Source organism: Acomys minous (genome assembly GCF_964271855.1).
Source record: "Acomys minous genome assembly, chromosome: 6".
Classification (NCBI taxonomy): Eukaryota; Metazoa; Chordata; class Mammalia; order Rodentia; family Muridae; genus Acomys; species Acomys minous.
Genome location: NC_140487.1, coordinates 91,865,649 through 91,880,618, shown reverse-complemented (window position 1 = coordinate 91,880,618; position 14,970 = coordinate 91,865,649). Strand labels below are relative to the sequence as shown.

Genomic DNA, 14,970 nt, shown 5'->3' with positions numbered 1-14,970 from the left:
CTTCAATTGCTGTGTGGTCACTGCTGACTTCTTGATCAGACACAGTATGTGATTATTGCCACCATCTTGGATATTTTCTGTATGAATTTTATTAATGCCTTGAATGTCTTGAGCATATTTTAAAACAATTTTAAAATGTAAAACTTTAAAAGATAAGAATTTCACACATGATTCATTCTGTTGCTTTTGTTATGCTCTAAGTAAAATTAGAAACTTAAATTTGAGTTAAAAATCATCTGGTAGCTCTAGTCAAATAGAGATATTACATAAGTGAAATACACATGTACACCTGGCTGTTCGAGGCAACTGATACTATTTTCAAAGTTGTATAGATAATATTTCAAAGCATAAATTATCTAAGATTAAAAATATTACTATATCATAAAAAAGCAGAGTTACTTTTCTGTGTATATAAAAAATCTCTCTTAAAAATGTTCTCTTAGAAGCATTTGCAAAAATTGGATTAAACAAGATCTTATGTTTCATTAGAATACCTTTTCTGTTACTTTTGTCAGCTTCATTTTTCAAGAAACTGTGCCTACACAAAGTCAAAGTGTGATATTATTGATAATTTCCCCAGTTCTGGATCTGTGAGATTGTGTAAATACATCCTTCTGGCTCAGAAGAATGACTTGGCATTCAGGACATTCTTGTTTCAGGGTACAGCCCTGTCCTTTTGAGTCAGGGATGGAACTATGAGGCTCTGCTGCTTCTAGAGACTCAGGATTAGGACAATGACATCATCAATTTTTCAGTTTTCCTTGATTAATTAATATACTTATCTACAGAAGCAGAAAGACCAGTCAATGAAAAGGAGGCAGGCAATAAATGAGAACACGTGCACTAGACTTTCATCCTCTCAGTTAGTAAACTGAGAGGCAAGAACTTTTTAAAAGAAGTGATTTCTGGCAGCCACAGCATCACAGTCTGAATGGGACCAGACAGGAGCCAGGCTGACAGCCATGGTGGACAGAGGCTTCAAAACTGGGCAGATAGAACACAGCCTCACCAGTCTCCATGGTCCAGCAGGGCCTCTCATGCCCTTAGGAGAAGTTGGACAGCCCTTAGGAGTCAGGATAGAGGTCTGAACAGTGGCCACAACTCAGTGGGACTGTACAGCCAAAGGTATGGTATTTAGCCTGGTCTAGGCAGGAACCTGACGGTGGGCCACAGTCGTCTGGGCCTACACAATTGAGAAGATAAAGCCTGGCTGATCAGTCTACATGGCCCATCATGCTCTTGGGAGAGACTGGACAGCCCTGACCTGTTGGGACAAAACAACTGAACAGCTAAACTGCCACAGTCAGGTCAGGGTGGGAACCTATCTACCCACCACAGCATCCATGCCTATATAATTGAGCACATAAAACCTGGCCTGGCCAGTCTCCATGGCCTGGTGCGGTCTCTCATGCTCTTGGGAGAGGCTGCACAGCCCTCAGGGGTCCAGACAGAGCTCTGAACAGCAGTCACAACTCAGGGACTGAACTGCCAAAGGTCCACTATCTAGTCTGGTCTGGGGAGGAACCTCACTATGGGCCACAGTGGTCCGGACCTGCACAATTGGGCAGATAAAGCCTGACTTGGCCAGTCTACAAGGTCTGGCAGGGTCTCCCCCACTCTTGTGAGAAGCTGAACAGCCCTGAGTGGTCAGGACATATATTAAACAGCAGCTCCAACACAGCTGGTATGAATTGCCTCAGTAGCATGAATGAGACCAGGCAGAAGCCTATGTCTGCTGACGCAATTGGGAGCATAAGATGTACAGCAAAGTCTCCTGGACCAGAAACCAGGTCACCTACCTGTGCCAGGAAGAACTCCCTGACCCCACAGGCAACCTATAATCACTCACCAACTATCCACTCTCAATAACCAGTTAAGGACACCAGAAGCTACCTTCCAAAATCAGAGACATCAAGATGACTAAAGGACAGTGTAAGATGCAAACAACTAAAACCAAAACAATTGGGCATCTCCAGATCCCAGCTATGCCAAAGAAAGCAACCCTGAGAACTCAAGCACAATTGAAATACAAGAAAATGACCTCAAATCCTTAGTAATAAAGATGATAATGTAAGAAATGAATAAAATCTGTAAACAAACACAGGAAGATGCAACCAAACAGGTTGAAGACATAAAAGAGGCCTTTAGAGAGGGAGTGGAAGAGATTCAGGAGAATACAAACAAACAGACAAAGGAAATCAATAAAACAGTTCAAGATCTGAAGATGAAAATGGAAACTGATAAAGGCACAGACAGAAGAAAAATGGGAACAATAGACCTTAAAGAAGAAAGCAAGCAACACAGAGGTGAGCTTCTATAACAGAATACAAGAAATGGAGAAATGAATCTCAGTACTAAAAGATACACTCATAGAACTCGAAGCAACCATCAAAGAAAATGCTAAATCTGATAAATTCCTGACACAAAACATCAAAGAAATCAAGGACACCATGAAAAGATGAAACCTGAGGAAAATAGCCATTGAAGAAAGAGAGGATGCCTGTCTCCAAGGCCCAGAAAGTATCTTCAACAAAATCATAGAAGAAAATGTCCCCAATTTAAGGAAGGAGATACATATAAACATACAAGAGGCCTAGAGAACACGAAATAAAATAGACCAGAAAAGAAAAATTTCCCACCAAATAATAATTAAAACACAAAATATACCGAACAAAGAAAACTATTAAAAGCAGCATGACAAAAGGGACAAGTAACATATAATGGCAAACCTATCAGAATTACATCTGAGTTCTCACCAGAGACCATAAAAGCTAGAAAGGCCTGGAGAGAGGCCCTGCAAACTCTAAGAGACTACAGATGCCAGTCCAGACTACTATACCCAGTAAAACTATCAATAAACATTGTTGGAGGAAAAAAGATATTCCATGACAAAAACCAAATTCAAACAGTACCTATCCACAAACCCAGCCTTACAGAATTACTAGAAAGAAACTTCCAAACCAAAGTGACAAGCTATAACCAAAATTACATGGGAAATAGATCACTACACCATCACAAAACCATAACCACACAAACACTCTACTGGAACCAGCATCAAAAACTGGACTTAACAGTTACTGGTTATTAATATCTCTCAACATCAATGGTCTCAATTATCCAATAAAAAGGCACAGACTAAATTAATGGATGCATAAACAAGACCCAACACTCTTCTGCATTAAAGAAACTTATCTCACCCCAAGGATAGACATTATCTCAGGGTAAAAGGCTGGAAAATGGTATTTCAAGCAAATGGACACAAGAAGCAAGCTAGTGTAGCCATTTTAATATCTAATAAATTAGACTTCCAGCAAAAATTAATCAAAAGAAATGAAGATAGTCACTTCATATTCATTAAAGGTAAAGTCAACCAAGATGACATCACAATTCTAAACATCTGTGCTCCCAATACAAGGGCACCCACATATGTCAAAGAACTATTAGCAAACCTTAAACCACACATTGATCCCCACACATTAATAGTGGGAGACTTCAACATCCCACTTCACCAGATGATAGGTTAGTGAAACCGAAACTAAACTGAGAATTAAGGACACTGACCAATGTCATGAATCAAAAGGATCTAACAGATGTGTACAGAACTTTTCATCCAAACACAAAGGCTTAAACTTATTTCTCAGCACCTCATGGAAACTTCCCCAAAACTGATCATGTAGTAGGTTATAAAGCAAGCCTAAACAGATTCAAGGAATCTGAAATGATACCTTGTATCCTATCAGATCACCATGGTCTAAAGCTGGACTTTAACAACAAGAGAAATATCAAAAGTCTAAACACACATGGGAACTAAACAACTCTCTACTTAATGGCACCTGGGTCAGGAAAGAAATAAAGAAAGAAATTAAGGAGTTCATACAATTCGACAAAAATGAAAGAACAGCATACCCAAATTTGTGGTACACATTGAAAGTGGTGCTAAGAGGAAAATTCATAGCACTAAGTGCCTTTATAAAGAAACTGGAAGCATCCCATATAAGTAACTTAATGACACATCTGGAAGACCTAAAAAAAGAAGCAGAAACATCCAAGAGAAGCAGATGTCTAGAAATAATCAAACTCAGGAGTGAAATCAATAATTAGAAACAAAGGGAACACTTGGCAGAATCAACAAATCCAGGAGCTGGTTCTTTGAGAAAATCAACAAGATAGACTAACTGTTTGCCAAACTAACTAAAAGGCAGAGACACACCACCCAAATCAACAAAATCAGAAATGAAAAGGGAGACATAAGAACAGACACTGAAAAAATACAGAGGATCATAAGATCCAACTTAAAAAGCATAGATGCCACAAAATTTGAAAATCTAAATCAAATGGACAATTTTCTTGATCGATTCCATTTGCTGTTATTAAATCAAGATCAGATAATACAGAAATAGTCGTCATTAATAGTCTCCCAACCAAAAAAAGCCCAAGGCCAGATGGTTTCAACACAGAATTCTACCATATCTTCAAAGAAGAGCTGATACCAATACTCTTCAAGGTACTGCAAAGGATAGAAATGAATGGAACATTACCAAATTCATTCTCTGAGGTCACAGTCACTTTGATACCTAAACCTCACAAAGACCCCACAAAGAAAGAGAATTTCAGACTAATTTCTCTTATGAACATTGATACAATAATACTCAATAAAATAATTGCAAACCAAATACACAAACATATCAAAGATATCATTCACCATGATCAGGTAGGCTTCATTCCAGGTACGCAGGGATGGCTTAATATATGGAAATCCATCAATGCAATCCACCATATAAACAAACCAAAAGAAAAACTACATGATCATCTCCTTAGATGCAGAAAAAGCTTTTGACAAATTCCAACACCCATTCATGTTTAAGGTTTTGGAGAGATCAGGGATACAAGGCACATACCTCAAGATAATAAAGGCTATGTACAGCAAGCCTATAGCCAAAATAAAATTAAATGGATAGATACTCAAGGAAATTCATCTAAAATCAAGGACCAGCCAAGGCTGCACACTTTCTCTGTATCTCTTCAATATAGTACTTGAAGATCTAGCCAGAGAAATAAGACAACAAAAGGAGATCAAGGGGAATCCAAATGGGAAGTTAGGAAGTCCAATTATCCCTATTTGCAGATGATATGATAGTGTACATAAGTGACCCACCAAATTCCACCAGATAATTCTTACAGCTGATAAACAACTTCAGCATAATCCTGGATAGAAAATTAACTCAAAAGTCAGTAGCCTTTCTATATACAAATGACAATCATGCAGAGGAAGAAATTAGGAAATCTGCATCTTTCATGATAGCCAAAAGCAATATAAAATATCTACGAGTAACTCTTACCAAGCAAGTGAAGTACTTGTTTGAAAAAAACTTCAAATCTCTGAAGAAAGAAACTGAAGATGACATCAGAAGATGGAAAGATCTCCCCTGTTCATGGATTGGGAGAATTAACATAATAAAAATAGCCATCTTACCAAAAGAAATGTACAGATTCAGTGCGATCCCTATCAAAATACCTACATATTTTTAAAAAGACATTGAAAGGTCAATTCTCAACTTCATATGGAAAATAAAAAATCTCAGAATAGCTAAAACAATCCTGTACAATAAAAGATCCTCTGGAGCAATCTCCATACCTGATCTCAAGCTGTACTACAGAGCAACAGTAAAACAACAACAACAACAACAACAACAACAACAACAACAACAACAACAACAACATGGTACTGGCACAACAATGGGCTGGTTGATCAGTGGAATGGAATCAAAGTCCCAGAAATGAATCCACACACATATGGTCACTTGATTTTTGACAAAGAAGCCACATCTATTCAATGCATAAAGAATAGCATCTTCAATAAATGGTGCTGGTCTAACTGGATGTTTACATGCAGAAAAATGCAATTAGACCCATATTTATTATTATACACAAAACTCAAGTCCAAGTGAATTAAAGACCTCAACATAAAACCAGATATATTAAATTTATTAGAAGAAAAATGGGGAAATGCCTGTAACACATTGGCACAGGAAACAACTTCCTGAACGGAACACCAACAGCCCAGGCCTTAAGGTCAAGAATTAATAAATGGGACCTCATGAGGCTGAGAAACTTCTGTAAGGCAGAAGACACTGTCAACAGAACAAAGCGACAGTCTACAGACTGGGAAAAGGTTTTCATCAACCCGATGTCTGACAAAGGTCTAATATGCAAAATATATAAAGAACTCAAGAAATTAAACACCACAAAACCCAATAAACCAATTAAGAAATGGGGCTCAGAATTAAACAGAGAATTCTCAATAGAGGAATATCGAATGGTTGAGAAACACTTAAAGAAATGCTCAATGTCTTTAGTCATCAGATAATCGCAAATAAAAACAACTCTGATATTCCATTTTACACACATCAGAATGTCTAAGATCAAAAACTCAAGTCACACCACATGCTGGTGAGGATGTGGAGAAAAGAGGAACACTCCTTCATTGCTGGGGGGAATGCAAACTTGTACAATCACTTTGGAAATCTATCTGGTGCTTTCTCAGAAAATGTGGAATAGGGCTTCCTTAATTCCCTGCTATTCCACTCCTTGGAATATACCCAGAAAATGCTCTGCCACACAACAAAGACATATGCTCAACCATGTTCATAGCAGTCTTATTCATAATAGCCAGAACCTGGAAACAGCCTAAGTGTCCCTCAGCCGAAGAGTGGATAGAGAAACTGTGGTACATTTACACTATGGAATACTACACAGCTATTAAAAACAAGAAAATCCTGAAATTTGTGGACAAATGGATGGAACTAGAAATGATCATCATGAGTGAGTTAACCCAGAATCAGAAAGACTCACATGGTATATATTCACTTATAATTGGACACTAGTCCTAAAGGGATGTCCCATGAAAATCTTCTCTTACAAGGAGGTTGGGATAGATGTGAGGATGTCATATTGGGACTTTAGGTGAGAGAAATATAAGAGAATGGGGAAATAGAAGCATCACTAGTGTCCTAGAAACCTACAAGAAGAGCATCATGATGGGATGGATCTGGGCCAATGGAGGTATGCTCAAACTACTGCACTATCCAAGGACAATATATGCAGTAGACATTAAACCCCTACTCAGATCTAGCCAATGGACAGGACATTCTCCAAAGTTGTGTAGAGAATGGGGCATGAGTCTGACATGAACTCTAGTGCCCCATATTTGACCAATTCTCCTTTTTGGGGGAGGTTGGTGGTACTTAGAGAAGGAATGAATGGCTACCAAGATGAGACTTGATAGCCTATGACCATATAGTGGGGTAGGAGGTCCCCCTCAGTCACAGACCTAAGGGAGGCAAATGGGGTTAAAGCAGGAGGGAGGGAGGAACAGGATGATACAAGTGATGGGATAACTATTGAGATGTAATCTGAATAAATTAATTAAATAAAAAAAGAAGTGATTTCTGACCTCTTGTCACAACATGGCCTAAATCTCTAACTGCCATTAAGACTGATAGAACTTTTCAAAAGAAGTGATTTCTGACTTCTTGTCACAATATGGCCTAAGTCTCTAACTGTCATTAAGACTTCTGTCCAAGTTACACTGATAAGTACTGTCAGGAGCCATGCATAGGTACAGCAAAAAGAGCTTTAGAACTCATAGAATATGGCCCACAAGTTAATACAACAATGATGGTTGTGCATCAGAGAGGCACAACCCCGAGGACTATGCTTTCCGAGGACTTCTTGCTGTTATGGGTAATTGCTTTGATTATTTCCTTTGTGGTCTCCATATTCTTCTTAACCTGTAAGTTAGATGGAGCTCTAAGCAGGCTTTCAGCCCATCACTGTGCAATGTTATTGGCACTTATGATAAAGTGGTTGATTTTATTTAAGCAGTGTTGCTGATGCAGGTTAATGATTCAATCACTGCCCTTGGAACAAATTCAGAGATGTAGATTGTTAGCAATGACCACTGCCCTTAGAAAGAATTTGGAGAAGTAGTTTGCTAGTAAAGTTAGGCTAAGATATCTTTGTTAATAACTCTGATGTAGAAAATCTTAGGGAATAATTTGAAGTTCAGAAAGACACACTCTTAGTAATTGAGCTAGTGATGTTTTGAGGTCAGTGGACAAGAACAGTGGCAGCCTGACTAGTACTGGCTGACATGAGTCTCTCACTAAATCTGGGTTGATGATCAAGGTGATGATTAGTTTCTTGTACCCATATTTGATCTCAGCTTATTGATATGATTTAATAAAAATTGTTAATGAGTAACTGTGTACCTTTATGATTTAAATTAGAAATGACTGTTTTTATATGAAAATTTTGATTCATGATTTTGTAAAGATTTTTATAAGATTTCCTTTTAAGATTAACAAAATAATTGGTCTTTCTTTGTAACCACAAATTGCAGCCTGCCAGTATGAAAAACTTCTGAGAAAATTACCTTACTTGCTTAGATTTTGTTCATCTATAACAAGTTGCTTAGTTATGATTGTATGTGAGTTCTTGAGAATAACTCTTTTCACTCATAATCTGTAAAGCATTTGCTAATGTGGAGGTATTGAGAACATACTGTTTTTTTAAAAGAGTCATTCACAGAAAAACAGAATGTGACTACATTGTGATTTTTTTCACTTTTTGAAAGATTTTGGTGGGATAGATAAGCTGTGGGAGAAAAAAAGTTGGAGTTTCTTTCTTCCACCAAATGTGTATATATGTACACATGTGAAGTTAGTTGCAGCTTTGTTACATCCTCCAAATTTGTATGTGCATATGTACACATGTATGTATGTATGTATGTATGTATGTATGTATGTATGTATATGTATGAAGTTGTTGGAGATTTTTGGAGCTTGCTTCATCTACCAAGTATGTGTGTGTATGTGTGTGTGTGTGTGTGTGTGTGTGTGTGTGTGTGTGTGTGTGTGATTTTCCTCCTTTTTTGCTGGCCCCAAAGAGTTGTTTTTGCCAGCCATAGGGAAATCTTTGCCAGCCCTAGTGAATCTAACTTGGTTTCCTTAGAGCAAAGTGTTCTGAATGATCAATTTCCAACTCCATATCCTGCCTCATTTTATCCTTTGATGTCAAAGCTGGTCTTTGGCAGAGACAAATGACTCTAAACAACAAAAGTCACCATTAAGACTGATGGTAACTAAGTTATCCTGGTGAAGTATTGCATACATGACTCCAGACAGTAAATGTCACCATCTTTTGTACCTCTTAATATGGCAGATTAAAATGTGAATTTTCTCTTCAGTGTAGGAACTCTGTTCCCTTTAATTAATTTAGGGCTCCTTAATTTTTTTTTGCAGTAAACAATGTTGAAAAAGGTGTCTTAAAGCCAAAGGAACTATTTCTAGTCTTAGTCTTAAATTTTACCTCCTTAAAGAATTATTTGACTTATATGTAACAGAAAAATAAAATATGATTCCATGAATATTCACCTAAAAGTCCCAATTAGACTATATAACTAAGGTAGTCATGATATTTATCAATGGTAACAGCTTACTGTATTGCTCAAAGGCAGAAGAACTTGTTTCCCAGAATAAATGTAAACCCATCTCTTGAGGAAACAGAGAAAAAGTAGGCCACTTATAGTGGATGTGGGTAAGAGAATCAATAAAATTCTGAAGTCTAAAGTAGATCAGTAACAGTTATTAAGAGACTTAATAACATGAAGAGGTGACATGTTTTTGTCAAAGGCTTTTTCAGAATCTAATAAAATGATCACATGTGGTTTTTTTTTTTTACAGTTTGCTTATATGGTGGATTACACTGTTTGATTTTTATATGTTGAGCAATCCCTGCATCTCAGGGATGAAGCTTACTCACTTATAATGGATAATATTTTTAATTTGATTTTGAATTCAGTTTGCAAGTATTTTATTGAATATTTTTTCATCTGTTGGGAGCAGGTAAAAGGACCTTGTCTTAAATGTTGCCATCCTGACTTTAGACTCCATTTTACCTAAGCTTACCAATTCCCTCTCTAAGCAACAATGCCTGTTCCTAAAAACATCAAGAACAAGTGAATTTGATTTGTTTGGTAAAAATACTTACATTCAGTATCAGTTGACAATGTCTGAACACTTGAAAAAGACCCTAATCCCTGAATTCTGATTAGTAAAATTTATAACTGTAACCAGTCCTTACTCAGGCTCCCAGAAGAAACAAGACTCCCAAGTCCTTGTCTGGCAGCTCCGATCCATCAACAACTCTACTTATGTGATGTGGATAAGAAAAGATTTTGTGGTTATATGAGTCCACTGATATGTTCTCTCCCCTTCTTTGTAGTGCATAATAGATATGATGTAATACATCTATGTTCATGGGAGAAAATGGTCTATAATTCTATTTCTTTATTGAGTCTTTGTGCAGTTTGAATATCAGTGTGACTGGCATCGTAAAATAAAGTTGGCAATGTTCCTTCTATTTTCAAATAATTTGAGGCATATTGGTATTAGTTCTTTCTTGAAGGCCTGGTAGAATTCTACACTAAAACTGTCTGGCCCTGGCTTTTATTTGGTTGAGAGACTTACAGTAACTGATTCTGTTTCCTTAGGGGTTATAGGTCTACTTAAATTGTTTATCTGATCCCCATTTAACTTCAGTAAGTAGGATCTCTCAAGAAAATTATTTACTTCTTTTCAATTTTTCAATTTTGTGAAGTACAGGTTTTTAAAGTATGATATAATGGTTCTCTGGATTTTCTCAGTGTCTTGTTTACTTTCTGATTTTGTTAATTTGGATATTCTCTCTCTATCTTTTAGTTACTTTGGATAAGAGTTGTCTATCATGTTGATTTTTCTCAGAGAACCAACTCTTTGTTTCATTGATTCTTTGTATCTTTATCTTTACTTTTATTTTATTTATTTCAACTCTCAATTTCATTATTTCCTGTCATCTTCTTTTTTATTCTAGAGATTTCAGTTATATTGCTAAGTAGCTAGAATGGGGTCCTGTTATTTTTTTAATGTAAGCACTTAGTGCTACTAACTTTCCTTTTACACTGCTTTTGCTTTGTCCCATACATTTAGGTACACTGTGTATTCATTCATTGTTTGTAGAAAGTTCTTAGTTTTTAAAAATTTTATTTCTGTTTTGAGAGTTGTTCAGTTTTCACAGGTTAATAAGCTTTCAGTTGTTTCTGATATTGTGGTCATCTGCCTTTAATCTGTGGTGGTCTCATAGGATGCAGTTGGTTATTTCAATTCTCTTGTGTCTGTTTAGGCTTACTTTGTGGCTAATATTGGAGAAAGTTTCATGAGGTGTTAAGAAAAAAGTATATTCTTTTGTGTTTGGCTAAATGTCCTACAGATAATCTGTTAGATTATATGGTTTGTAGGATCTGTGAGCTCCAGTATTTTTCTGCTTAGTTTTGCCTGAATGACATGTCTATTTGTGGAACTGGGATAATAAATTTCTCACTATCAATGTGTGAGGGTCAATGTGTAACTTAAGCTTTAGTAAAGTTTCTTTTGTTGACATGGGTGCACTTGGTTTGAGTCATGGTTGTAAAGTCTTGGAGAGAGTAGTGATACAAGGAAAATCAACATAGTAGTGGCAATTTTCAGCAAGCCTATAGCCAACATCAAATAGAAACCCTAAGCAATTCTTATAAAATCAGGAACAAGACAAGGATGCTCACTCTTTCCAAATTTATTCAACATAGTATTTGAAATTCTAGCAAGACAACTGAAAGATATCAAGCAGATACAAATGTGAAAGAAAAAAGTATTGCTGTTCACAGATGATATACAAACAACCCTCAAATTTCTACTAGTGAACTGTTACAGCTGGTGAACACCTTCACCAAAGTATCAGGATACATGATTAGCCAAAAATAAAAATCAGTAGCCCTCCTATATACTAATAACAAATGAATTGAGAAGGAAATCAGGAAAACAATACTCTTCACAATAGCAAAAAATCTTGTAGTGTTTTAATCAAGAAAGTGATAGTCTTGTACAATAAAAAACCTTTAAGTCATTGAAGAAAGAAGGTGAAGAAGATAATAGAGGATGGAAAGATCTCCCATGCTTAATAATCAGTAAAATGAATACAGCAAAGATGGCCAACTCACCAAAAGCAACATACAGATTCACTGCAATGCCTATCAAAGCTCCAACATAATTACTAATAGACCTTGAAAGAACAATACTCAACTTCATATGGAAAAGAGATAAACAAAAAACACAGGGTAGCTTAAACAATCCTGTGTAATAAAAAGAACTTCTAGGGTATCATCATCCCTGGTTTTGATCTGTACTACAAAGCTATAGTAACAAAAACTCCACAGTATTGTCACAAAAGCAGACAGATTGATAAGTGGTATAAAATTGAAGATCCAATCATAAATTCACACAATCTCAGACACACAATTTTTGATAAAGAAGCCAAAATTATATGATAAAAAAAAAGCATCTTCAACAAATGGTGCTGGTCTACCTGGATGTTTGTATGTAAAAGAATGCAAATAGATCCATATCTATCAACTTTCACAAAATACATTCAAGTAGATCAAAGACCTCAACATAGAACCAAATACAATGAACCTGATAGAAGAGAAAGGGAAAATCTTGATTATATTGACACAGGAGACAACTTCTTGAGCAGAACACCAATAGAACAGGCTCTAAGATTAATGATTAGTAAATGGGTCCCCACAAAACAGAAAAGCTTAAGTCAAAGGACACTGCCAATGGGACAAAATGACAGCCTACAGAGTGGGAAAAGATTCTTACCAATTTCACATCTGACAGAGGACTAATATGCAAAATATACAAAGATCTCAAGAAACTAGACTTTGACAAACCAAATGATCCAATTAAAAAGGGGCACAGATCTAAATAGAGAATTCTCAATAGTGGAATCTCAAATAGCTTAAAAACATTAAAAAATTCTCAACGTTCTTAGCCATCAGGGAAACGCAAATCAAAACAAAACTGACATCCCATTTTACACCACTCAGAATAGCAAATATCAATAATACAAGTAACAACAGTTCATGCTGGTGAGAATGTGTAGCAAGGGAAATACCCCTCCATTTTTGGTGGGATTGCAAACCCCTACAACTACTATGGAAATCATTATGGTGGTCCCTCAGAAAACTGGTAATCAATCTACCTCAAGACCAGCTATAACATTCCTGGGTGTATACTCAACCAAAACTCCACCCTACCACAAAGATATTTTCTCAAATATGTTCATAGTGACTTTATTCATAATAGTCTGAAACTGGAAACAACCTAGGTGTCCTTCATCCAAAGAGTGAAGAAAGAATGAAATGTGGTACATTTTCACAATGGAGTATTGCTCAGTTGTTTAAAAATGACAACAAATTTTATAGATTGTAGATTTACTTAGAAAAAAATCATTCCAATTGAGGTAACACAGACTCAGAAAGGCATCATGGTAGGTACTCACTTATAAATGGATATTAGATGTTAAGTAAATGATAAATAATTCTACAATCCACTGACTTAGAAAGGTTAAGTAGCAAGAAGAGCTCTAAAAGGGACAAATGGAGCTCCCTAGAAAGAGGGATTAGAATGTATTTTTCTGGGTGTTCTCAAAGCAGGTGGGAATGGGAACAGACCAGATCAAGTGGTAGGGAGGGATGGAGAAAGAGAGGGGGAGAGAGAGAGAAGTGGGGGGAGTACTGGGAGAGATTATTGGAATTGGCATTTGGGATGATGTGCAAACTTAGTTCAGTAGAAATTCCCAGGATTCTATGAAGGACACCCTAGTGAATCTACCAGTAATGGAGGATACAGAACATGAGCCACCATCTTCTGTAACCAGGCAAGGATTTAGATGTTGGACTGGATCGACCCAGCCACAAAACCTTCAATCTACAATATTTCCTATCTATGGAATGTGTTGCAGCAGTGGACATGCAAAATTTAGTGGCAACCAATGACTGGATTAATTTGAGTCTCTTGCCTGGGTAATCAGGAACTGGAAGTTGGATAGCCTAGAGACCCAGGATAGAAAACACATCAATAAAATGATTCCTTTGATATCGTGCTATACTCATAGATTAGTGTCTAGCCCAATTGTCATTAGAGAGGCTTCCTCTGACAGCTGATGGGAGCAGATGCACAGAACCCACAGCCAAACTTTATATAAAGAGAAAGCCTAAGTTGGAGATCTCCATCTCATTCCTCTCCATGGAGATAAGTGAAATCTGCAGAAGGAGGGGGAAGATTCATAGGAGCAAGAAGGGTCAAAAGCACCACTAGAACATAGCCCACAAATTCAACTGAGCAGGTCCCACAGGGATTCACAGAGACTAAAGTGGCTAATTCAAGGCCTTCAAGGATGTCCACGAGGTCCTCTTATGGTATAGCTGCTAGCTTGGTGTTTGTGGGAGTTCTAACAGTGGAAAAACAGGTGTCTCTGACTCTTTAATCTTCTTAGGACCATTTTCCTCCTACTGGGTTGCCTTGACCAGCCTTTATATAAAGTATTATGCCTATTCGTATTGTATCTTGTTATGTTGTGTTTAGTTGATATCACTGGAATGCCTGCTCCTTTTTTTGAAAGGAAATGGAGAATGAGTGCATCTGGGAAAGAAGGAAAGTGGATAGGGGAACTGGGAGGAAATGAGGGAGGGGGAAACTGCCATCAGTATATATTGTATGGAGAATAAATAAAATGAAAATAGCTTCATAGCTCATATTTTCTTAGAAAAATAAACTGTTGTAATCACTGCTGCCTAAATAAACTATAAAGATTTAAATTCTGGAGATATCATTCTCAAACCCAAAAATTAAGATGGTAAGGACAGCCATCTCAAGAGATCTGAGAGCTCTTGTATATTATCACAACAAAGCAAGAGTTCCTGTGCCCTTATTATAATAGAGTCCTGTGTATATACACCCAACAATTGAGACAAGATTTACATGTCAATATTTACATATGTCAGAGTCGGCCTTAAGTCTAATGGCTTCTTAACACTGTAGTTCTTGAATTCCT

At 36.9% G+C, this 14,970-nt stretch overlaps 2 protein-coding genes across 9 annotated transcripts in view; both read left to right on the top strand.

Annotated features, from left to right (window-relative positions):
- Positions 1-14,970, top strand: part of LOC311598968 (selection and upkeep of intraepithelial T-cells protein 9-like) — a 366,712-nt gene that overhangs the window by 125,161 nt on the left and 226,581 nt on the right. The gene's annotated exons all lie outside the window — the stretch shown is intronic.
- LOC311599686 (selection and upkeep of intraepithelial T-cells protein 10-like) overlaps positions 1-14,970 on the top strand; it is a gene marked incomplete at both ends in the record, with an annotated part of 45,994 nt that overhangs the window by 30,652 nt on the left and 372 nt on the right. The window lies entirely within an intron of this gene.